The sequence below is a fragment of the Bufo bufo genome, chromosome 5, assembly GCF_905171765.1.
Source record: "Bufo bufo chromosome 5, aBufBuf1.1, whole genome shotgun sequence".
Classification (NCBI taxonomy): Eukaryota; Metazoa; Chordata; class Amphibia; order Anura; family Bufonidae; genus Bufo; species Bufo bufo.
Genome location: NC_053393.1, coordinates 334238242 through 334265503, shown reverse-complemented (window position 1 = coordinate 334265503; position 27262 = coordinate 334238242).

The window sequence follows — 27262 nt, the reverse complement described above, 5'->3', positions numbered from 1 at the left end:
TGACTCATTCGATTCATTGAGTCATTCGATTCAAGAGCCGTGAGTCAGACTGTAGAACAGGTTACATTACACTGAGGCTGTCGGCTCTTGTTGCAGCAGTGATAAGGTTAAGGGACAGGAGCAGAGATAAGAGAAGGGACAGATGACACAGAGTTTTGATTACAGGATGAATTAAATTAACCCTTTAGAATCAAATTGGCTTCTCAGGAGATATATATGTTAAAGGCATCTCATTCAGTAGCTATATAACTAAGGGTGGGTTCACATGAGATGCCTTTAACATATATATCTCCTGAGAAGCCAATTTGATTCTAAAGGGTTAATTTAATTCATCCTGTAATCTAAACTCTGTGTCATCTGTCCCTTCTCTTATCTCTGCTCCTGTCCCTTAACCTTATCACTGCTGCAACAAGAGCCGACAGCCTCAGTGTAATGTAACCTGTTCTAGTGACTCACGGCTCTTGAATCGAATGAGTCACTAACTGAGTCGGATCTTTAGATTCTTGTGACTCATTCGATTCATTTAGACTCCCTGACCCTGCACTACTCCGAGGACTCGAGTCAGAGCTGCTACTGTGCTGTGCTGGCCTCGCCTCCTCAGCTCTGGTCGGTGATTGGTTGGTGGGCGGGGAGGGGCGGGGTTAGCACTTGCGAGTCAGCTCAGCAGTCTGACTCACCAAGTGAACCGAAGATCCATTCATGAATCGGTTCATTTGAATGAGCTGATTCAAATGAACCGATTCACCTAAAAGATCCGAACTTCCCATCACTAACAGATACCCCCATAACAGTGTCAGCCCAGTGGCGTACTGCCAATATAGGCAGACCACGCAGCTGCTATGGGGCCCATGGGAGGGGAGGGCCCGGAGTGCATGGAAGCAAGGATCGGCTCCCAGCTACCACCACCCTCTCTTCTCTGCTGCTGGACTGCATTTAGTTTTACTTTGGTGAAAGGGACAGCACAGTACCTTGCAGGGCTTGTTCCTTTCTCCAAAATAAACTTTACCGACCCGATATGAGCAGACAGCCCCCCCCCTCCTCTGCAGTGTGAGATTCCATCATGTGTGAGGAGGGGGAGATATGGAGACGCTGCACCTTCTGACCTCCTGTGTCACTGTGCCTCCAGTATAAAGTTCAGTCCCTCACTGGTCCTCCTACACAGCAGTAATGGGGTAAGTTACTGTGGGAGGGAAGTCAGAGTCCTGAAACTGCTGCCCCTGCACATCTTGTGTCCCCCTGTTGTTCCAGCCACCCACAGACCTCTGCCCACTGACTATCTCACCTATACTTCATGCAGAGCAAGAAGTTATGTCTCCCAGTGACTCCCCCCTCCCCCATCAGTGGCATTTCAAATTTTCCCAGCCCTCACCCCCCTATGTAAGATGTATTGTCTCTGGAAGTTATATCAGCACTGGAGCGTTATAGGAGAAGCGGCTGATATCAGTCACATAGGATGTAATGTCTCTGGAGGTTATATCAGTGCTGGAGCGTTATAAGAGGAGCGGCTGATATCAGTCACATATGATGTAATGTCTCTGGAGGTTATATCAGCGCCCCCCATAACAGTACCATTCACAGATCCCCCCATAACAGTGTCATCCACAGATCCCCCCATAACAGTGCCATCCACAGATCCCCCCATATCAGTGCCATCCACAGATACCCCCATAACAGTACCATTCACAGATCCCCCCCATACACAGAGCGTTATAAGAGGAGCTGCTGATATCAGTCACATATGATGTAATGTCTCTGGAGGTTATATCAGCGCTGGAGCGTTATAAGAGAAGCGGCTGATATCAGTCACATAGGATGTAAATGTCTCTGGACAGTGCACAGCCCCCATCATTTAACCCCCCAGGTGCCACGATCAATGCTGATCGCGGCACCTGTGAGTGAAGGCGGAGGAATGCGGTTCCCTCTATAAAAAAAATAATGATTTATCCGTAAGAGTTTTAAAAGGTTATTTATACATTGTATTTCTTTACTTATTAGCAAATGGGTGTGGCAGCGGAGGAGCCACGGCCAGGGGTGGGTAATGGGCGGAGTTAGGGGGCCCAATTCTGATTCTTGCTATGGGGCCCAATGATTTTTGTGTACGCCCCTGTGTCAGCCACAGATGCCCCCATAACAGAGTCAGCCACAGACGCCAATAAGTGTCAGCCACAGACCAGCCCCATAACAGTGTCAGCCACAGATCCCCCCATACCAGTGCCATCCACAGATCCCCCATAACAGTGTCGTCCACAGATCCCCCATAACAGTGTCATCCACAGATCCCCCATAACAGTGTCATCCACAGATCCCCTATAACACTGTCATCCACAGTTCCCCCCATAACAGTGCGATCCACAGATCCCCCCATAACAGTGCCATCCACAGATCCCCCATAACAGTATCATCCACAGATCCCCTATAACAGTGCCATCCACAGATCCTCCATAACAGTGCCATCCACAGATCCCCCCATAATAGTGCCATCCACAGATCCCCCATAACAGTGCTATCCACAGATCCCCCCATAACAGTGCCATCCACAGATCCCCCATAACAGTGTCATCCACAGATCCCCCATAACAGTGTCATCCACAGATCCCCCATAACAGTGTCATCCACAGATCCCCCATAACAGTGTCATTCACAGATCCCCCCATAACAGTGCCATCCAAAGATCGCCCCATAACAGTGACATCCACAGATCCCCCATAACAGTATCATCCACAGATCCCCTATAACAGTGCCATCCACAGATCCCCCATAACAGTTCCATCCACAGATCCCCCCATAACAGTGCCATCCACAGATCCCCCCATAACAGTGTCATCCACAGATCCCCCATAACAGTGTCATCCACAGATCCCCCATAACAGTGTCATCCACAGATCCCCCATAACAGTGCCATTCACAGGTCCCCCCCCATAACAGTGCCATTCACAGATCCCCCATAACAGTTCCATCCACAGATCCCCATAACAGTGTCATCCACAGATCCCCATAACAGTGCCATCCACAGATCCCCCCCATAACAGTGCCATCCACAGATCCCCCCATAACAGTACCATTCACAGATACCCCCATAACAGTGTGCCATCCACAGATCCCCCATAACAGTGTCATCCAAAGATCCCCCCATAACAGTGTCATCCAAAGATCCCCCCATAACAGTGCCATCCATAGATCCCCCATAACAGTGCCATCCACAGATCCCCCGTAACAGTGCCATCCACAGATCCCCCATAACAGTGCCATCCACAGATCCCCCCATAACAGTACCATACACAGATACCCCTATAACAGTGTGCCATCCACAGATCCCCCATAACAGTGTCATCCACAGATCCCCATAACAGTGCCATCCACAGATCCCCCATAACAGTGCCATCCACAGATCCCCCCATAACAGTACCATTCACAGATACCCCCATAACAGTGCCATCCACAGACCCCCCATCACAGTGCCAGCACTACTGTTCTAGCGCCCGTTATTGTAACGGGCTTAATGTCTAGTTATTATATAAAGAAAAAAATAAGCCCCTCCGTCACCCGGCTTCCAAGTGCAATTAGCTACATCATCATCGAGTACTGTCTGCACATCACTGATGTCCTCCTCAACCGTCTCTGGGTCAGGAGCCTGACCGCTCACAGCACCAGCTGCCACGCCACTCTCCTCATCACTACTTGCCTGCCTAGTGGAGGAAATCACAGAGGCAAGTTGAGGACAGGTGAGGGCACAGGGCCTTCTCCCAGGCCATGCCAACTAAGGGTTTGGTCTGACGAACCCAACGACTCTTGGCCGGGGGTGTCTGATGTCAATTGGGATCAAGTAGATGACCGAGTTAACCAATCAAGAACCGCTGGGTTGCTTAGGCCTCTAGCTGCGACTTCTACTGCCACGCCCCCTTACTCTGCCTGAGCCAGAAACATTTAGGCTTCTGCCACTCCTCTGTGCATGGCCTGGCACTTCTCTGACACACTTTTAGATAAACTAAAAAAAATTTAAGCAAATTAAAACACCCCTAAAAGCAACAAATATATTTTTGTTTTTGCACTTAAATAGGCCACTAAACGCTTTCACCACAAATAACTGCAACAGTGAAGTGCGTATATATTTTTATTTTTGTACTGAAATAGGCCACTAAATACTTTCAACACATATAACTGCAGAAGTGAAGTGTGTAAATATATTTGTTTGTACTGAAATAGGCCACTAAACTCTTTTAGTACAAATAACTGCAACAGTGAAGTGTGAATATATTTATCTTTTTGTACTGAAATAGGCCACTAAACGCTTTCACTACAAATAACTGCAACAGTGTAGTGCGTATAAATTTTTCATTCTGCACTGAAATAGGCCACTAAACGTTTTCGCCACAAAAACTGCAACAGTAAAATGCGTATATATTTAACTTTTTGTACTGAAATAGGCCACTAAACGCTTTCACCATAAATAACTGCAACAGTGAAGTGCGTATATACAATGGATATAAAAAGTCTACACACCCCTGTTAAAATGTCAGGTTTCTGTGATGTTAAAAAATTTGATAAGATAAATCATTTCAGAACTATTTCCACCTTTAATGTGACGTATAAACTGTACAACTCAATTGAAAAACAAACTGAAATCTTTTAGGTAGAGGGAAGAAAAAATATAAAAATAAAATAATATGATTGCATAAGTGTGCACACCCTTAATCTAATACTTTGTTGAAGCACCATTTGATTTTATTACAGCACTCAGTCTTTTTGTGTATGAGTCTATTAGCATGGCACATTTTGACTTGGCAAGATTTGCCCACTCTTCTTTGCAAAAACACTCCAAATCTGTCAGATTGCGAGGGCATCTCCTGTGCACAGCCCTCTACAGATCACCCCATAGATTTTCAATCGGATTCAGATCTGGGCTCTGGCTGGGCCATTCCAAAACTTTAATCTTCTTCTGGTGAAGCCATTCCTTTGTTGATTTGGATGCATGCTTTGGGTTGTTGTCATGCAGATGAAGTTCCTCTTCATGTTCAGCTTTCTAGCAGAAGCCTGAAGGTTTGTGCCAATATTGACTGGTATTTGGAACTGTTCATAATTCCCTCCAGCTTAACTAAGGCCCCAGTTCCAGCTGAAGAAATACAGCCCCAAAGCATGATGGTGCCACCACCATGCTTTATTGTGGATATGGTGTTCTTTTGGTGATGTGCAGTGTTGTTTTTGTGCCAAACATATCTTTTGGAATTATGGACAAAAAGTTCAACCTTGGTTTCATCAGACGATAACACCTTTTCCCACATGCTTTTGGGAGACTTCAGATGTGTTTTTGCAAAATGTAGCCTGGCTTGGATGTTTTTCTTTGTAAGAAAAGTATTTCGTCTTGCCCCATAGCCCAGACATATGAAGAATACGGGAGATTGTTGTCACATGTACCAGTACTTGCCAGATATTCCTGCAGCTCCTTTAATGTTGCTGTAGGCTTCTTGGTAGCCTCTCAGACCAGTTTTCTTCTCGTCTTTTCATCAATTTTGGAGGGATGTCCAGTTCTTGGTAATGTCACTGTTGTGCCATATTTTCTCCACTTGATGATAACTGTCTTCACTGTGTTCCATGGTATATCTAATGCCTTGGAAATTCTTTTGTACCCTTCTCCTGACTGATACCTTTTAACAATGAGATCCCTCTGATGTTTTGGAAGCTCTCTGTGGACCATGGATTTTGCTGTGGGGTGCGACTAAGAAAATTTCAGGAAAGACCAACTAGAGCAGCTGGACTTTATTTGGGGTTAATCAGAGGCACTTTAAATGATGGCAGGTGTATTCTGACTACTATTTAACATGATTTTGAATGTGATTGCTTGATTCTGAACACAGCTACATCCCCAGTTATAAGAGGGTGTGCACACTTATAAAACCACATTATTTTAGGTTTTTTTTGCTTTCTTCCCTCCACCTAAAAGATTTCAGTTTGTTTTTCAATTGAGTGGTACAGTTTATAGGTCACATTAAAGGTGAAAAAAGTTCTGAAATGATTTTTTTTTTTACATCACAGAAACCTGACATTTTAAAAAGGGGTGTGTAGACTTTGTATATCCACTGTATTTTTCTTTCTGTACTGAAATAGGCCACTAAATGCTTGCACCACAAATAACTGCAACAGTGAAGTGAGAATATATACATTTTTTGTACTAAAATAATCCACTCTACACATATAACTGCAAAAGTGAACTGAGAATATTTTATTTTTGTACGGAAATAGGCCACTAAACGCTTTCAACACAAATAACTACAACAGTGAAGTGCGTATATATTTTTCTTTCTATACTGAAATAGGCCACTAAACGCTTTCACCACAAATAACTGCAAAAGTTAACTGAGAATATATTTTTGTACTGAAATAGGCCACTAAACACTTTCAACACATATAACTGCAGAAGTGAATAGTGTTGATCGAGCACCAAAGTGCTCGGATGTTCGGGTGCTCGGGTCGAACACCTCGGGATGCATAATGGAAGTCAATGGAAGAACCCGAGCATTAAAACAGGCACCCCCTGCTCTGAAGAGGGGAGGGTGTCTGGTTAGTAGGAAAAGGTCAGAAATTGATGGAAACACTACCAAAATGGTTAGGGAACAGCATGGGGACGATGTCTGGATGCATCTTGGACTCCCAGATTGCTGCTGGGAACAATGTTGTCCGAGTAGTACGCCACTTTTACAGACTGACAATAATGCGCACAAAACAGAAGATAAAATCGATTGTAGAGAAAAAATTATTAGGAAACATTCCTTACTATATATATAAAGTGCAAGTGCTGCCAAAAATTACAAGGAAGAGTCACTCCGATACAATCCTGTATATCACATAATGGAGGGCCTTATTCACATTGTGGTACAATTGTTCAGGTAGTGGGACTCCTACAATCATAAAGCCTATTCACTAAGTGAAAGGGCTTCCAAAAATTTCAAGGAACCAGAATTCCAATACACCCTTTATTACACATAAAAGAGGGCATCATACACCCTTGAAAACTATTGATTGATAGCCTGCTGGTGACCCTCAAAAACATTAGAAGCAAGGGCCTGTGTGACCCTCTAAAACATTACGGGTGAGGGCCTGCTGCTGAGCTGACCATCTAAAGCATTAGGGGTGAGGGTCTGCTGCAGAGCTGACTCTTTAAAACATTAAGGGTGAGTGCCTGCTGCTGATCTGAGCATCGAAAAAAAATTATGGGCGAGTGCCTGCTGCTGAGCTGACCATTGAAAAAATTATGGGCGAGTGGCTGCTGCTTAGCTAACCATTGAAAAAATTATGGGTGAGGGCCTGCTGGTGAGCTGACCCTGTAAAACATTATGGTTGAGGGTCTGCTGGTTTGCTGACCCACAAAAACATTATATGCGAGGGCCTGCTGGTGAGCTGACCCTCTAAAAGATTGTAGGTGAGGGCCTTTTGGTGAGCTGACCCTATAAAACATTATGGTTGAGGGCCTGCTGGTGAGCTGACCCTCAAAAACATTATATGCGAGGGCCTGCAGGTGAGCTGACCCTCTAAAAGATTGTAAGTGAGGGCCTGCTGGTGAGCTGACCTCTAAAACATTATATGTGAAGGCCTGCAGGTGAGCTAGCCCTCTAAAAGATTGTAGGTGAGGGCCTGCTGGTGAACTGACTCTCTAAAACATTATATGCAAGGGTCTACAGGTGAGCTGACCCTCTACAACATTAGGAGCGAGGGCAAACTAATAAGCATGTTGATATGATGGAAGAGAAGTAGGACGAGAAAAGGAGGATCGAACCATATACCCTTTTTTGTGGTGGAAGCGGTGCATGGGAATACAGTGTATTCAGTTCATTATAAAAAATACATTTAAAGGGAACCTGTCACCAGTTTTATGGTGTCCTAATTAAGGGCAACATAAATAAGTGATTGATTCTCTTAGCACAATGCTGGGTCTCTTTCTTTAATTGACCCAGTCAATCTGCCAACATCTTGTATTGAAAAGCTCCAGCTGATAATTATGAGTCATGAATATTTATGAGCTTCTGTCTCTCCCCGCCCACCTGCTGCTGAATGACAGTTTGTTTCCATAGGAATCAGCAGCAAGTGGGCAGGGTAGTGGCTATAGATCTGAATTAAATATACGCTGGACTCAATGACATCACGCTGGACTCCAATCAGCTCATTAGCATGCGACATCTTTGTGTGTATGCTATGAGGTAACCATCTGTCACACCAGTAAGTGAATACATCTAAGGCACTTTTTAGTAGTTAATGATTGTATATAATTAGTTTGATTATAATCAAATATCCACATGACAGGTTCCCTTTAAAGTGCCATTATGTTCAGCCGCTTTCCTCTGGTTGAGTAGAGAAGTCAGGGGCAATCCAGGCCTTGTTCATTTTTATAAGTGTCAACCTGTCCGCATTTTCAGTTGACAGGCGGATGTGCTTATCAGTTATTATGCCCCCAACAGCACTAAAAACCCGCTCTGACAAAACGCTGGCGGCAGGGCAGGCCAGCACCTCCAAGGCGTAGAGTGCTAGTTCATGCTACGTATCTAGTTTGGACACCCAGTAGTTGTAAGGCACAGAGAGATCATTGAGGATGCTGACACGGTCTGCTATGTACTCCTTTACCATATTCCAAAATTTTTCCCTCCTTGTGACATTAGGCCGCGCATCAGGGTGAGGGTGCTGTGGGGTGTCATGAAACTGTCCCAGGCTTTGGAGAATGTTTCCCTGCCTCTGTTGGAACTGCTGTGTGCTCCCCTCATCTCCCCTCCTTAGTTGCCCAAGGAACTACCTACTCTGCCGCCAGCGTTGTCAGCTTGAAATTTTTGGAGCAATTTTTCCACAAGGACCTTCTGGTATTGCATCATTTTGCTCATCCTCTCCACCACAGGAATGAGAGATGAGAAGTTCTCTTTGTAGCGGGGGTCGAGAAGGGTGAACAACCAGTAATCGGTGTTGTCCAAAATACCTAAAACCCGTGGTTTACGGGAAAGGCAGCCTAACATAAAGTCAGCCATGTGTGCCAGAGTCCCAACAGGCAAGACTTCGCTTTTGTCATCAGGAGGATGACTCTCAATCTCCTCATCCTCTTCCTCCTCTTCTGCCTATCCACTCTGAATAGATGGAATTAAACTTCCATGGGTACTACCCTCCCTAGCGAAGGCAACTATCTCCTGCTCCTCCTCCTCATCATTATCTTCCAATTTGCGCTGAGAACACGAACTGAGGGTGGTCTGGCTATCACCCTGTGTAATGTCTTCCCCCATTTACACCTCTTCCACATGCAAAGCGTCGGCCTTAATTGTGAGCAGCGAGAAATGAGATGGTGACGCTGATAATAGCTTTATCGCCGCTCACCAACTGTGTTGATTCCTCAAAGTTTCTTAAAACCTCACAGAGGTCAGACATCCATGCCCGCTCCTTGCTTATGAAGAGCAGAAGCTGACTGGAAAGGCGATGACCATGTTGCAGCTGGTATTCCACTACTGCCCTCTGCTGCTCACAAAGCCTGGCCAACATGTGGAACGTCGAGTTCCAGCGCGTGCTCACGTCGCACAACAGTCGGTGAGCTGGCAAGTGTAAGCGCTGCTGCAGCGTTGACAGACTGGCGGCAGCTGTCGATGACTTGCGGAAATGGGCACAAAAGCGGCGCACCTTCACCTGTAGCTCAGGCAAATTAGGGTAGGTTTTGAGAAACCGCTGAGCCACAGCTCAGTCTGGTCTCTTATCCCCTTCCACAGCTCTGCGGTGGTGTGCTGTTTGTCATCCAAGCAGATCAGCTTAAGCACGGCCTGTTGACGGTCCCCCATTGCAGTGCTACACTGCTTCCAGCTACCGACTGATGGCTGACTGGTGCAGCAGAAGGATAATTCTGAGGTGGAAGTGGAGGAGGAGGCAGAGGGGGAGAAGAGGGGGATGGAGCGACTAATGTAGGTGGTGGCGGAAAAAACCCTGATAGAATTAGGGCCTGAAATCTTTAGCGTCGGTAGCACCTGTGCCATCCCAGGGTACGACTCGCTCCCGGCCTCCACAATGTTCACCCATTGTGCCATCAGAGAAATGTAGCGTCCCTGACCGAAAGCACTTGTCCATGTGTCTGTGGTTAAGTGGACCTTCCCAGTAACTGCGTCGGTCAGGGCATGGGTGATGTTGCGGGACACATGCTGGTGTAAGGCGAGCACGGCACACCTTGAAAAATAGGTTGGGGACTGTGTAACGAGGGACGGACGATGACATCAGGCTGTGGAAGGCCTCAGTGTTAACAAGCCTAAATAGTAACATTTCAAGGGCCAGTAATTTGGAAAGTTGCACATTTAGTGCTATGGCCTGTGGGTTGGTGGCTGGGTATTTGCTCTTTCGTTCAAATGCCTAGGGTAAGGACATTTGTACGCTGCGCTGGGACACAGAAGTAAATGTGGTTGCTTATGGTGCTTTCGAAGCTCCAGGTGCAGGGTGGGAGGCATCCGGGCCTGCGTCTTCAACAGGGGATTGGCCAGTATGTAACACAGGGGAAGAGAAGGCAGTGGTGTGACCCAGAGACGCAGACTGTGGACCCAGGCGACAGCCCACCTATTACGGTGCTTTGATGCCATGTGGCGGATCATACTGGTGGTGGGGAGGTTGCTAGTGTTCACGCCCCTGCTAATTTTTGTATGGTACAGGTTGCAAATGACAATTTTTTGTTGTCCGGACTTTCCTCAAAAAAGCGCCAGACTTCGGAATACCTACCCCTTGGCAAAAAATATAGAAAAAAGGAGGGAGTTGAGATGGGAATGAGATGGGAGATGAGATGGGAATGAAATAATAGTTTAGGACAGGTGAAAAATGCTGGCAGATGGAAAAAGATGGTAGAACAAAGAGGGAGAAGAAACTAGAGAGTGGTGGGAAGGGGGGATACTGGGCAGAGGGGAAGGAAAGGAAGAGGGATAAGGGAGGTAGGTTGCTAAGGTGGCAGAGTAGAAGTGGTGGGATTTGAGGCGCCAAGGAGTACCAAAGAAGAAACCAAAAGAAAAGCCAATGACTAGGGTTAAGCGAACCTGAACTGTAAAGTGCGGGTTCGTACCGAACTTTAGGATTTTTGGACCCCGGACCCGAACCCGAACATTTCAGTAAACGTTCGGGTTCGGATTCAGTGTTTGGTGATTTCTTGGCGCTTTTTGAAAGGCTGCAGAGCAGCCAATCAACAAGCGTTTAACTGTGTGACTTTAGAAGCCATCACAGCCATGCCTACTAATGGCATGGCTGGGATTGGCCAGTGCAGCTTGTGACCCAGCCTCTATTTAAGCTGGAGTCATGTAGCGCTGCACGTCACTCTGCTGTGCTTAGTGTAGGGAAAGGATGCTGCTGGTGCTTTGAGGGAGAGAATAGGACAGAATCTGTGATCAGAACTCCAATTGAACTCAGCGATCTACATAGATTTAGTTGTGTGGGTGCAGTGCACAATCTTTTTACCCTGCCCTGATCCCAGTGACAGAAAAAAATTACTTTTATCCGTCTGTTAGTTAGGTGGGCGGTGGCGGCGGCCATTTTATGCAAGTTCAGTGCACCAGCACTGCATCTGAGCTTTTGTGACATTCAAATCCAAGCTTGAAATACTGCACTAATAATCTGGCTTTGAAAAAACACTTTTTTTTGCAATATACAACATCTGGTGCATTTGCAGGATTAGTCAGTAAGCAATTTAAGCTAGAAATACAGCCATAATTTTCAGTGTTTTTACAAACACCCTTTTTTGGCAAAATACACTATTTTACAGCCCTTGATGCATCTGCACGTGTGAAATTCAAGCATTATATACAGCTTTTATATTGAGTTAGTAAAAAAAAAAAATTTTTGGGCAATATCCAACATCTGCTTCCTTTGCAGGATTAGTCAGTGTTCAATTTAAGCTAGAAATACAGCCATAATTTTCTGGGTTTTTAAAAACAACCTTTTTTTGCAAAATACACTATTTTACAGCCCTAGCTGCATCTGCATATGTGAAATTCAATCGTTTTATACAGCTTTCATATTCTGTTATTTAAAAAACAACTTTTTTTTGCAAAATACTTAATATTGCAGCCCTTGCTGCATCTGTGATTGTTAAAAACAAGTTTTAAAAAATTAAATAATTTTCTCGCTTTCAAAAAACAAAATTTTTTGGCAATATCAAACATCTGGTGCCTTTGCAGGATTAGTCAGTGTGCAATTTAAGCTAGAAATACAGCCATAATTTTCTGGGTTTTTAAAAACACCCTTTTTTGTCAAAATACACAATTTTACAGCCATTTTGGGCAAAAAACTTTAATTGCCCCTAGTCTGGATCAGGACGTGTGAGATACACCCTTTATATACTGTGGTTCTATTCAGTTTTTTGAAAAACAGCCATTTTGGGCAAAAAACGTAAATTGCGGCCTAATCTGGATCAGTCCGTGTGAGATACACACTTTAGATACTGTGGTTATATTCTTCTATTAATAAAACGCCCTTTTTGGGCAAAATACACAATTTTACAGCCCTTGCTGCATCAGCACGTGTGAAATTCAAGGGTTATATACTGCTGTCATATTCAGTTATTAAACAAACACCCGTTTTGGGCAAAAAACTTTAATTGCGGCCTAGTCTGCATTAGGACGTGTGAGATACACCCTTTACATACTGTGGTTCTATTCAGTTATTTGAAAAACAGCCATTTTGGGCAAAAAACTTAAATTGCGGCCTAGTCTGGATCTGTACGTGTGAGATACACACTTTAGATACTGTGGTTATATTCTGTTATTTGAAAAACAGCCATTTTGGGCAAAAAAATTTAATTGCATCCTAGTCTGGATCAGTCCGTGTGAGATACACACTTTAGATACCGCGGTTCTATTCTTCTATTAATAATACACCCTTTTTAGGCAAAATACACAATTTTACAGCCCTTGCTGTATCAGCACGTGTGAAATTCAAGGGTTATATATGTCATGACCGGCGTCACGCAAATGGAGGGAAATGGGAAGGCCCTGTCCAAGGGAGAGGGAAAGGTGGTGACCCCTGACTCACCTTGAGGCTGGCACCTGACTGCCCTGACGTCCCTAGACGGGTTCCTCACCCGTACGCCGATCACGTGCCTAAACCCTGGCTTTCCCTAAGATGAGCCCTACGTAGTGAACAGGGCGGTGGGATCACTAGTCCGCACCACTGACACTAAAGGAAAACACCAAGGAGAGGACAGACAATACAGACAAAACATATAATCCCAGGTGGGTGACAACAGCAGACAACAAAAGCCCAACAGGGATCCAGAAGGTAACACTCTGGAACAACAACCAGGGATCACAGCTACTCAGCTCCAGTGGGTCAGTATAGAAGTCCAGGCAGGATCTCTATATCTGGCAACCAGAGAAGTGGGAGAGGGGAATATAAGGAGGTTGGGAGTGCTGGACAAGAAACAGCTGAGGAGACGGAGCTACGGATCCCTGAGTGAGCCAAAAAGGGTTGCAAGACAAACCCAGAAAGCTACCATTAAGAATCAGCACTATCTTTATACATAGAGCGCGCAGCCACCCGCTGCGACTTCCTGACCCCGGGTATAACGGAGTCAGGCGTGGCTCTTGACACCCTCGTGACAGTACCCCCCTCTCTACGTGGGGCCTCCGGACACTCAGGACTAGGTCTCTCAGGATGAGAGGCATGAAAAGCCCGAACTAACCTGTCGGCGTTTACCTCAGACGCTGGAACCCACATTCTTTCCTCGGGACCGTAACCCCTCCAATGCACCAGATATTGAAGAGAGCGGCGGACCCGACAAGAATCAACAATTTTGGATATTTGAAACTCTAGATTACCATCCACAACAACAGGAGGGGGCGGCAGCGGTGACGGTTCTAGAGGTGGAACATACTTCTTGAGTAACGACTTATGGAAGACGTTATGGATTTTAAAAGTCTGAGGTAGCTCCAGGCGAAAAGCCACGGGGTTAATGATGGCTACTATTTTGTAAGGGCCAATGAACCTAGGACCCAGTTTCCACGAGGGAACCTTTAATTTAATATTCCCAGTAGACAAGCACACATAGTCATTCACTCCTAGGTCTGGACCTGGCGACCGTCTCTTATCAGCCATGCATTTATATTTACCTCCCATATTTTTCAAGTTAGCTTGCACCTTCTGCCATACAGATTAAAGAGATGACGAAAACCGTTCCTCTTCAGGAACCCCAGAAGACCCCCCCTCTTTGAAAGTACAGAATTGGGGATGAAAACCATATGCACCAAGAAATGGTGACTTGCCAGTGGATTCCTGACGGCGATTATTTATGGCAAACTCGGCTAACGGTAAATATGATGACCACACCTCCTGGTTCTCAGACACAAAACACCTTAGATATGTCTCAAGGTTTTGGTTGGTACGCTCAGTCTGTCCATTCGACTGAGGATGGAAAGCCGAGGAAAAGGACAAGTGTACCCCCAAACGGGAACAAAAAGCTTTCCAAAACTTAGAAATAAACTGGGTTCCCCGATCCGAAACAACATCGGAAGGGACGATTTCACTGATAAATACCTGAGCAAGAGTCTTAGCATTAGGTAGTGCGGGTAACGCAATGAAGTGTACCATTTTACTAAACCTGTCTACTACTACCAAGATAACTGTTTTACCCGCAGACAAAGGTAAGTCAGTGATAAAATCCATTGACAGATGTGTCCATGGCCTATTGGGAATGACAAGTGGCAATAAAGACCCTGCAGAATGTGTATGAGAGACTTTCGCGCGTGCACAAGTAGAACAAGTAGACACAAAATCCATTACATCCTGACGCAACCTTGGCCACCAAAAACGACGAGACAATAGCTCCAAGGTTGCTATACTACCCGGGTGCCCAGCAAGTGCCGAATTATGATGTTCCTTTAATAATTCGAGACGCAGGTTTAATGGTACAAACAATTTCTCTGAGGGGCAAGAGACCGGGGCGTCCCCCTGGGCCTCTAACACCTTCCCCTCCAGAACAGAGTGTACAGCAGAGACAACCACTCCTCTTTGTAGAATGGGTACCGGATCACTCACATTACCCCCTCCAGGGAAACTGCGAGATAATGCATCCGCCTTAGTATTTTTTTGCCCCAGGACGATAGGTAATAAAAAAGTTAAACCTGGTAAAAAATAGCGACCACCTAGCTTGTCTAGGGGTGAGACGCTTAGCTGATTCGAGGTACAGAAGGTTTTTGTGGTCTGTAATCACCGTGACGGGGTGGACTGCCCCCTCTAAAAAGTGACGCCATTCTTCAAACGCTAGTTTAATAGCCAATAGTTCCCTATTGCCAATATCATAGTTCTTCTCCGCTGCAGATAGTTTTTTAGAAAAGAAAGCACAAGGACGCCATTTGCCAGGAGACGGACCCTGAGACAGTACAGCCCCCACTCCCACCTCTGACGCATCTAATTCAACAATAAAAGGCTGGGAGACATCAGGTTGGATTAGTACAGGTGCCGAGGTAAACCTCTCTTTTAGAGAGGAAAAAGCAATTTTAGCGGTGTCAGACCATTTAGAAAAATCAGTCCCCTTCCTAGTCATGTCAGTAAGGGGTTTGACAATCACCGAATAATTTTTAATGAACTTTCTATAGAAATTTGCGAAGCCCAAAAACCGTTGCAGTGCTTTGAGGTTCTCAGGAAGATCCCAATCTAAAATTGCCTGGACCTTCCCAGGATCCATACGGAAACCTGAAGCAGATAATAAATAACCTAGGAACTGTATTTCCTGAACGGCGAAGACACACTTTTCAATTTTCGCATATAATTTATTCGTCCGTAGGACCTGCAGTACCTGTCTGACATGCACCTCATGTGTTTTCAGATCAGACGAATAAATTAAAATATCATCTAGGTATATCACCACAAACCTGCCGATAAGATGACTAAAAATGTTATTAACGAAATGTTGGAAGACAGCAGGAGCATTGGTCAGACCGAAAGGCATGAATAGATTTTCATAATGCCCCTCAGGGGTGTTAAAAGCTGTCTTCCACTCATCCCCCTCCTTGATACGAATCAGATTGTAGGCCCCCCTAAGATCAAGTTTGGAGAACCACTTAGCACCCGCAATCTGATTGAACAGGTCAGGAATGAGAGGAAGAGGGTATGGGTCTCGGATGGTTATCCGGTTTAGTTTGCGGAAATCTAGGCAAGGACGCAGGCCCCCATGTTTCTTTTTAACGAAGAAAAACCCTGCAGCCACGGGTGAAGAAGAGGGTCTGATGTGTCCCTTAGCCAAGCTTTCGGAGATATAATCTTTCATGGCTTGTCTCTCGGGACCCGAAAGATTATATAACCTGGTCTTGGGTAATTTTGCACCGGGAAACGTCCTCAAAGTCCGAGACAAATGTAGGTAGAGTAGCTATAGAAGCAACTAAGCAATTGCTATTTAAGCAATTTTCTCTGCAATGCTCACTCCACTACAATATCTCCCTGGCCTGCCAATCCACCACTGGATTGTGCGCTACCAACCAGGGAAGACCCAATACCACAGGAGTGGGAAGCCCCTCCAGAACATAACATGAAAGACACTCGTTATGGTGGTCCCCTACCCGAAGGTGTAAGTTATGGACAATGTGAGTGAGGTTTCTCTGAGACAGAGGAGCAGAATCAATAGCGAATATGGGAATAGGTCTCTGTAGCGGACAGAGAGACAAACCCATAGTGCGGGCAAAATGGGCATCTATCAAATTTACCCCTGCTCCACTGTCTAGAAAGAAAGAAATAGTCTCCTTCTTAACACCAGAAACAACAGCTGCTGGCAACACAAATTGAGATGTACGAATGGAGGAAACGTATATCCCCCGGCAGATATCCTCCACATAGCCTAGGGTTAGTAGTTCCGATGGTCTTTTGTTTTTTAGAAAGGAAGGACAGACATTAATGAAATGACTCCTCCCCCCACAGAAAAAACAAACCCCCTGTCTACGGCGAGCCTCAGGAGGACGGACCTGACGAGTAGTTCCTCCTAGCTGCGGAGGGGGGGTTACCAATTGCTCAGGATTTTTCAATCTGTCCCTAAGACGTCTATCTATTCTGATAGAAAAGGACATAACAGCATCAAGGGAAAAGGGGGTCTCATACAGCGCAAGCGCATTCTTAACCCTTTCGGATTACCCAGAGCAGAACTGACTCCTGAGAGCCGGGTCGTTCCACTGGGTATCCGTAGCCCACCTACGAAACTCTGAGCAATACTCCTCTGCTGGCCGCTCTCCCTGTAGGAGTCTCCGTAATTTCGACTCAGCCAGGGCGACCCGGAGAGCCTGGGAATCAGTGGGTAAAGAGAACGCCCAGGATTGCGGGTCCCCCTGAAGCAGGGAAGTAACAATCCCCACCCGCTGTTCCTCATTACCAGAGGAGTGCGGGTGCAGCTTAAAATATAACTTACAGGCCTCACGAAACGTCACAAATTTGTCCCTTCCCCCAGAAAATCTGTCAGGAAGAACAACCTTGGGTTCCGCAGCCACCTGGTTACCCATAGCAACCGCTGGGCTTGCGGTCTGCTGCAATTGCTGCTGTTGCTGGAGGACCGACGACTTCAATCCTGCCACCTCCATAGACAGGCCTTGAAGTTGTCTTGTCAAAGCAGCAATAGGATCCATGCTGGATTCTAGATAGGCAGAAAGAAAAAGTAATTTTATTTTTATTTTTTTTCCTACCTACACAAAATAAGGGCCAGAAATAATGTCATGACCGGCGTCACGCAAAGGGAGTGTCGGGATTCGAACCCATGACCAGCCACATCCCAGGCGGTAGCCCTGCTTACTAGGCTACCGTCCTCTCTGGACATTACTCCCTGAAACCTATTATGTAACCTCAGTCTTGCCAAGCCTTGCTCATCACCCTTGATTCCCCACACCTGGTACTTCCCTATATAAGTCCAGCCCCTTGCACTCTAGCTTGCTGATTATTGAGCTCCTGAGCCTTGATCAAGCTTCTCCTCATCTGCTGCTCTTGCTACAACTGGAAGTCCACTGCTGACCAGGAATTGCCTACCGACTACTCTTCTGCTTGTCCCTACCTACTGAACTGCTACCACCGTTGCCTTCCGGATTGTCTGACTACGCTTACTGCCGCCTGCCCTGACCCACCGCCTGCCTACCGACTACTCTTCTGCTTGTACCTACCTACTGAACTGCTACCACCGTTGCCATCCGGATTGTCTGACCACGCTTACTGCCGCCTGCCCTGACCCACCGCCTGCCTACCGACTACGCCTCTGCCAGACTTCCTGCACCTACTACCTGCCTGCGGTCCTTGCCACTGGGCTCCACTCCTACCTCCAGCCAGCGGTCCTCTGACTCAGGTGAGCCTGTAGGACTGTTACAGAATAATCAGCCACACTATGGAGTCCGCAATGGCCACTCTGCGTAAGCAGGTCTCCGAACTTCAAGAATTTGGTACTACATATCAGGAGAAATTTGCCCAGCTCCAAGGCGTAGTCCAAAGCCAACAGAGGGAGATTATTGAACTACAGAGGCAACTCCTGGACGTTCGCGGCGCGCCCGCAGACACCCGCATGCCACTCCCATCAAGATTCAGCGGCGACAGACGCCAGTATCGGGGGTTTCTAAACCAATGCCGCATCTATTTTCAGATGTACCCGGCCCCCTTCACCACCGAGAAAAAAAAGGTGCTATTTGTGGTCAATCTCCTGACGGATGAAGCATTAGCATGGGCATCACCATACGTGGAGACTAACAGTCAGCTCCTGGACAACCTAAACAACTTTATCACCGCCATGAGCCAAGTCTTCGATGACCCCAACCGCTGTGCGACAGCCGAGGCGCGACTACATGGTCTGCGGCAAGGGAGACGCTCCGTCGCCGAATACACCGCCGAGTTTCGCCGTTGGGTCACGGACACCACCTGGAACCCAGCAGCACAGAGAAGCCAATTCCGGCGAGGCCTGTCAGAATTAATAAAGGACGAACTCGCCAGAGTTGAGGCCCCAGACGATCTGGATGACTTCATTCAGTTATGCATCCGGATAGATCAAAGACTCTCCGAGAGGAAGAAAGAAAGACTCTGGTCCTCGGACCACAGACGCACTTACTCCTTCTCTTCCACCGCCCAGCGCGACCCCCAGTCAGTAACTGAACCTATGCAGGTCGACGCTCTACGTAGGTCTCTATCCACAGCTGAGAAGGAGAGAAGGCTGGCCGAAAACCTCTGCCTCTACTGTGGGGAGCCGGGTCATTTTGCCATCAAATGTCCTCATAAGATCCGAAAGACTATTGCCGTCACGGAGCTAAAGGAGCAACCACAGACTCCAACCCCGCCAGCAGCCCCGGAAAATAACAACACGGCGGCTCATGGATCCGACTTCATCGTCCCCATCCTCATCGACATTGAGGGGCGACAACTCCCCTGTTCAGCGATGTTAGACTCCGGGGCGGGAGGCAACTTCATGGACCTAACCTTCGCCCGCGAAAAGAACATTCCACTGACAATCAAGGCAGCCCCCGTTGACCTGGAAACCGTCGACGGATCCCCACTCTCCTCGGGGCCGGCCACTCACAAGACCACCGAACTACAACTCCTCATAGAACCTGATCACCGTGAAAAGATCCACTTCTCTCTGATCGCCTCCCCGAAGTTCCCAGTGATCTTGGGCATCCCATGGTTGGCCACCCACAACCCCTCGGTGGACTGGGAAACCCGCTGCATACGATTCCCATCCGAGTTCTGCACGCTAAATTGCTCCCACAAACCCGTCCTTCCACCCGAAGACACCACCATCTCAAAACTATCCGTCAAGGATCTGCTACCCCCTCAATACCGTGAGTTCCAGGATGTCTGCGACAAGAAAAACGCAGACAAGCTGCCACCACACCGACCCTATGACTGCCCTATAGAACTGTTGCCTGGGGCCGAAATACCCTTTGGCAGTATCTACTCCCTCTCAGAGCCTGAACTCAAGGCTCTGAAAGAGTACCTGGACGAGGACCTGAGGAAGGGGTTCATCCGGCCCTCCACCTCCCCTGCGGGAGCCCCCTTTTTCTTCGTAGAGAAAAAAGACTCCTCCCTGCGTCCCTGCATAGACTACAGAAAGCTTAATGACATAACCGTAAAAAAACGGTACCCGCTCCCACTGATTTCCGAACTCCTTGAGAGACTCCGGGAAGCGAAGATCTTCACCAAACTCGACCTTCGAGGGGCCTACAACCTCGTCCGAATCCGCCCTGGGGACGAATGGAAGACCGCCTTCCGGACACGTTATGGTCATTTCGAGTACCTGGTCATGCCTTTCGGACTCTGCAATGCTCCCGCCACCTTCCAGCACTTCATTAACGACGTCCTCAGGGACATGCTGGATCTGTTTGTAGTCGTTTACCTGGACGACATCTTGATCTTCTCTGAAGACCTCGAGCAGCACCGCGAACACGTCCGCAGGGTACTGCAGAGACTCAGACAGAACTCTCTCTATATCAAGCTAGAGAAATGCGAGTTTGAGCGAACCACCACTCAGTTCCTCGGATACATCATCTCCCCAGAGGGCCTAAGTATGGACCCGGGGAAGGTCCAAGCTGTGATGAACTGGCCCATTCCGAAAAACGAGAAGGAGATACAAAGATTCATTGGCTTCGCCAACTTCTATCGGAAGTTTATCCGGAACTTCTCCAAGGTCATATCACCAATCACCCAACTCACCAAGAAGGCAGTCCCCTTCTCCTGGATACCCGAGGCCCAGGAGGCCTTCACCAAGTTGAAACTCCTCTTCACTTCTGCCCCAATCCTAATCCACCCGAACCCCGAGCTCCCATTTACAGTCGAAGTGGATGCATCAGACTCTGCGGTGGGGGCAGTTTTGTCACAACGGACAGGGGAGAGGATGCTATTACACCCGTGCGCATATTTCTCCCGCCAGATGTCCCCCTCCGAGAAGAACTATGACATCGGGAACAAAGAACTGCTGGCGATCAAGGATGCCTTCTCCGAGTGGAGACACCTGCTGGAGGGAGCCACCAACCCCATAATCGTACTAACTGACCACAAGAACCTCGAGTTCATGCGCAGCGCTAAGAGACTCTCAGACAGACAGGCCAGATTGAGCCTATTCTTTTCCCGCTTCAACTATCTCATCACCTATCGCCCTGGATCAAAAAACGGCAAGGCTGACGCCCTCTCCAGAATGTTTTCCGAGCCCTCACAGAGTAACAAGGGCCAAAATAACATCTTACCCGAGAGAAGGGTCGTAGGGGCCACCTACTCTAAAGAACTCCTGGGCACAATCAAAGAAGGATACGAAAATGACCCCTTCCTCGCCCACCCCACAAGGAATATCAGCCTTACGTTTAAGAACGGTCATTGGTTTCATCAGGACCTACAACTATATGTACCAGAAATCGCACGGCTCGAAGTGCTCAAATTCAACCATGACTCCAAGCTGGCCGGCCATTTTGGCATAAGAAAGACCCAGGAGCTTCTCTCCCGCTCCTTCTGGTGGCCAACATACAAGGAGGACATCAAGAGGTACATCTCCTCGTGCGCGGTCTGTGCCCGCAATAAGACTCTTCGTTCCTCCCCTGTGGGTCTGTTACAACCCCTCCCTATTCCCTCCCGCCCCTGGGGCTCGATCTCCATGGACTTTGTGGTAGACCTTCCTCCTTCAAAAGGGATGAACACTATCCTGGTCGACTGTCTCACCAAGATGGCCCATTTCATCCCCTACAAAGGCATACCCACCGCCAAACAGACGGCCGATCTAATTCTCAGAGAGGTCTTCAGGCTGCATGGGATCCCGGACGACGTGGTCTCTGACCGAGGCGTACAATTTGCCTCAAAGTTCTGGAAGAACTTCTGCCTGGCGCTCGGGGTTAAAGTGAACCTATCCTCCGCTTTCCACCCTCAGTCAAACCACACAATTATAGTGCAACATTCTTGAGGTAGGTGGAGTTCTGGATGGAGTCCTTGCAAAAGAACTTAGAGAGGGGCTCAATACAAAACAAGAAGAGAAGTCTCCTCAAACAATGGCAGCTCCTGCTCCATATTACGGATAAGACGGCCATGATATGGGTGTAGAAAATAAAGTCCATTTCTAAAATGGGGTATAAAACATGTATAAAAACATTTTAAAGTGCAAACATTTTGTTGTAAAACAGTTGAGCACAGAAAAGTCTTTCTGGGTATTTTGCTTTAACCACCTCCGGACCGCCTAACGCAGGATTGCGTTCCGGAGGTGGCAGCGCTGCGCAGAGTCACGCATATACGCGTCATCTCGCGAGACGCGAGATTTCGCTCAAAGCCGGCCCGCGCATGCGCATCGCGGGCCGGCAAAATTAAAAGAAGTATTTCGTCACCAGCCTGCCAGCAACGATCATTGGCTGGCAGGCTGGCGATTTTCAAAAAATCCAATCCAAAGTCATATAACAGATCATATTAGTAAATATGATCTGTTATATGGCTTGTCTGCTCCTGTGCTGGTCCTTTTCGTCGGTTGGATCCAGCACAGGAGCAGACTGAACTGTGAGTACACCAACACTACACCTTAGCCCCAGATCACCCACCTGCACCCCAATTAACCCTTTGATCACCCCTTTGATCGCCCCTGTCAATCACTAGTGAAAGGAAAAAAAGTGATCAGTGTAAACTGTCACTTTTTTTTTTTCACTGGTATTGGCTGTTAGGTTTTAGGGATAGTTTAGGCCCCTTGGTTAGGTAGTTAGCGTCAGTTAGCGCCCACCCCACCGCACCGCAGTCACTTTTATTCGCTGTTTAGCGTATCGCTAATCAGCATTTGTACTTTTATAGTATCTGTAAGTGATCAAAACTGATCACGGTCAGATCTATAATAGTATTAGTGTCACCTTAGCTCGCCCTCCACCCAAAACGCAGTGTTTGCCCGATCAGGCCTGATCGGTCGCCCACACGTGCGTTCACCCACGCCCGCCCCACCGCAGTGACAAAAAATATATATTTTTTGATCACTGCACATTCATTTTACACGCACTGCGGCGATAAAAAAATCAGTTTTGATATTTTTTATCAACCGCAGCAGCCTCCGGTACTTCGCTAGCCTCCCCTTTGTAAGACAGGTTTGCTTTTTTTCTTGGGTAGTCTCAGGGAATACCCCTAAATTTAGTAGTCCAAAATGTCAAACAGGGGGTATTCTTCTGAAGAGGCCTACAGGATTCTGACCCAGTCGGATGAGGAGTGGGAACCCTCATCTGACGAATCTAGCGGGTCAGAATATGAACCTGTGGAAAGCAGTGGCTCTCTGACCCAAAGTTCGGACGAGGAGGTGGAGGTCCCTGGCAGCACCAGGCGTACCCGGCCCCATGTCGCTAGACCACAGGTTACGCAGGATCCGCTTCAAGAGCAGCAGAGTGGGGCTGTCGCTGCCGGATCACGTGGTGAGGCATACACCAGCAGCGCAGCCCTTCCTGGACCTAGTACCAGCACTGCCGTACAACATGGTGAAGTAGCGAGCACCAGAAGGGCAGTTGAAGCTGGTACGGTGGCACGTGCAATAGTTACCCCGTCGGAGCCACCGCAAAGACGGGCCCGTAGAGCCCCTAGAGTCCCTGAGGTGCTGGCAAATCCTGATTGGCAGTCACCAACTTCAGCCGCACCAGTAGTTCCCCCTTTCACCGCCCAGTCTGGAGTTCGGGTTGAGACGGCTCAAATCGGTTCGGCCCTGGGATTTTTTGAGCTGTTCTTGACTGCGGAGCTCTTGGACTTAGTCGTGGCAGAGACCAACCAGTATGCCACACAATTTATAACCGCTAACCCGGGAAGCTATTATGCCCAGCCTTTCCGGTGGAAACCAGTCCAAGTTTCCGAACTTAAAATTTTTTTGGACCTTCTCCTCAACATGGGCCTGACAAAAAAGCATGAATTGCGGTCATATTGGTCAACGCACCCAATTCATCACATGCCCATGTTCTCTGCTGCTATGTCCAGGACACGATTTGAGACCATCCTACGTTTTCTGCATTTTAGCGACAATACCACCTCCCGTCCCAGAGGCCACCCTGCTTTTGACCGGCTCCACAAAATTCGGCCCCTCATAGACCATTTCAACCTGAAATTTGCAGATTTGTATACCCCTGAGCAAAACATCTGCGTAGACGAGTCCCTAATACATTTTACCGGGCGCCTTGGCTTCAAACAATACATCCCAAGCAAGCGTGCCCGGTATGGGGTCAAATTGTATAAGCTCTGTGAAAGGGCCACAGGCTATACCCACAAATTTCGGATCTATGAGGGAAAAGATCAGACCCTGGAGCCGGTCGGTTGCCCTGACTACCTGGGGAGCAGTGGGAAGACAGTCTGGGACTTGGTGTCACCCTTATTCGGCAAGGGGTACCATCTTTATGTGGACAATTTCTACACAAGTGTGGCCCTCTTTAGGCATTTGTTTCTAGAACGGATTTGCGCCTGTGGCACCGCGCGAACTAGTCGCGTGGGCTTCCCCCAACGGCTTGTAACCACCCGTCTTGCAAGGGGGCAGAGGGCTGCCTTGTGTAACGAAGAACTGCTCGCGGTGAAATGGAGAGACAAGCGTGACGTTTACATGCTCTCCTCCATTCACGCAGACACGACAATCCAAATTGAGCGAGCAACCCGTGTCATTGAAAAGCCCCTCTGTGTCCACGACTATAATGCGCTCATGGGAGGGGTGGACTTCAATGACCAGATGTTGTCTCCGTATTTAGTTTCCCGCAGAACAAGACGCTGGTATAAGAAGGTGTATATTTAATTCAATTGGCGCTCTACAATAGTTTTGTTCTCTACAGTAAGGCTGGGAGAACAGGATCCTTCCTCAAATTCCAGGAAGAGATCATCGAGAACCTCCTTTACCCAGGAGGTTCCGTGGCCCCATCCACCAGTGTAGTTAGCCGTCTACACGAGCGACATTTCCCCAGTGTCGTTCCTGGTACCTCAACCCAACCGTCACCCCGAAAAAGATGTCGTGTCTGTAGCAGGAGTGGAATAAGGCGTGACACCCGCTATTTCTGTCCTGACTGTGCTGACCACCCTGCCCTATGCTATGGAGAGTGTTTCCGGAAGTACCACACACAGGTACACCTAGCATAGGGATCACATCTCACCAGGACAGGCACACAGGGCTATTAGGGCCCATTCACTCACAGCTGCTGCAAACCTCTCCTTTCACCTGGGATAAAGTGCATAACGTACTTCGCCACATCTTTGGGCGATTTTGCGCTTTGCACATTGTCCCATGGGGAAGGAGAGGTTTGTTCTATAAAAGGTAAAAAAAACTAAACAAAAAAAAAAATACCGGTAAGTAAAAAAGTTAAATGTTCAGTTAAAAAAGTTTAAAAAAAGTTTCTATGTTCTGTTCAACAGTTAATAAAGTTATTGCTTTGCGGCCTGGTTTTTTCTTTTTTGTTTTGTTTTTTTTACCTTTCAGGTGGACCAACCGATCGACTAGCTGCAGCACTGATGTGCATTCGGACAGAAGCATTGCGCTGCTGTCAGATTACACGCAAGTCGGTGTATGCGGCGCTGCAAGACGAGATTTCTCCTCTGCAGTAAAAGATACGTTTGCCGAGGCATATGAGCTGAGGAGGTGGCGGTGTTCATATACTTTGGCAAACACTTTGTATATATATAAAAAAAAAAATCCCGGCAATGATTTATTCATCCACATCGATTGATGTGAATGGAGAAATCTGGTTTGCCAGGGCATACGAGCTGAAGTGGGTATGGATGTTGGGCGGAGCTCCTATGTCCTGGCAGACGCCTTTCCCCTCCTTTTTCTTTTTTTGGCAGAGATTTTTTCATCCACATTGATCGATGCGAATGAAGAAATCTGTGCCGTTCATTTTTTTTCTTTCAGCCCAGATGCTCAATATAAGGAGAATAGCAGAAACTCCTAATGCTGGGCATACATGTAATGATTGCGGAGACCCTCAAATGCCAGGGCAGTACAAACACCCCACAAATAACACCATTTTGGAAAGAAGACACCCCAAGGTATTCGCTGAGGGGCATATTGAGTCCATGAAAGATTGAAATTTTTGTCCCAAGTTAGCGGAAAGGGAGACTTTGTGAGAACAAAATCAAAAAAATCTATTTCCGCTAACTTGTGCCAAAAATTTTTTTTTCAATGAACTCGCCATGCCCCTCATTGAATACCTTGGGGTGTCTTCTTTCCAAAATGGGGTCACATGTGGGGTATTTATACTGCCCTGGCATTTTAGGGGCCCCAAAGCGTGAGAAGAAGTCTGGTATCCAAATGTCTAAAAAAGGTAAAATCCAAAAGGTGCTCTTTGGAATATGGGCCCCTTTGCCCACCTAGGCTGCAAAAAAGTGTCACACATCTGGTATCTCCGTACTCAGGAGAAGGTGGGGAATGTGTTTTGGGGTGTCATTTTATATATACCCATGCTGGGTGAGATAAATATCTTGGTCAAATGCCAACTTTGTATAAAAAAATGGGAAAAGTTGTCTTTTGCCAAGATATTTCTCTCACCCAGCATGGGTATATATAAAATGACACCCCAAAACACATTCCCCACCTTCTCCTGAGTACGGAGATACCAGATGTGTGACACTTTTTTGCAGCCTAGGTGGGCAAAGGGGCCCATATTCCAAAGAGCACCTTTCGGATTTGACAGGTCATTTTTTTCAGAATTTGATTTCAAACTCCTTACCACATATTTGGGCCCCTAGAATGCGAGGGCAGTATAACTACCCCACAAGTGACCCCATTTTGGAAAGAAGAGACCCCAAGGTATTTCGTGATGGGCATAGTGAGTTCATAGAAGTTTTTATTTTTTGTCACAAGTTAGTGGAATATGAGACTTTGTAAGAAAAAAAAAAAAAAAAATCATAATTTTCCGCTAACTTGTGACAAAAAATAAAAAGTTCTATGAACTCACTATGCCCATCAGCGAATACCTTAGGGTGTGTACTTTCCGAAATGGGGTCATTTGTGGGGTGTTTGTACTGTCTGGCCATTGTAGAACCTCAGGAAACATGACAGGTGCTCAGAAAGTCAGAGCTGCTTCAAAAAGCGGAAATTCACATTTTTGTACCATAGTTTGTAAACGCTATAACTTTTACCCAAACCATTTTTTTTTTATCAAAGACATGTAGAACTATAAATTTAGAGCAAAATTTCTATATGGATCTAGTTTTTTTTGCAAAATTTTACAACTGAAAGTGAAAAATGTCATTTTTTTGCAAAAAAATCGTTAAATTTCGATTAATAACAAAAAAAGTAAACATGTCAGCAGCAATGAAATACCACCAAATGAAAGCTCTATTAGTGAGAAGAAAAGGAGGTAAAATTCATTTGGGTGGTAAGTTG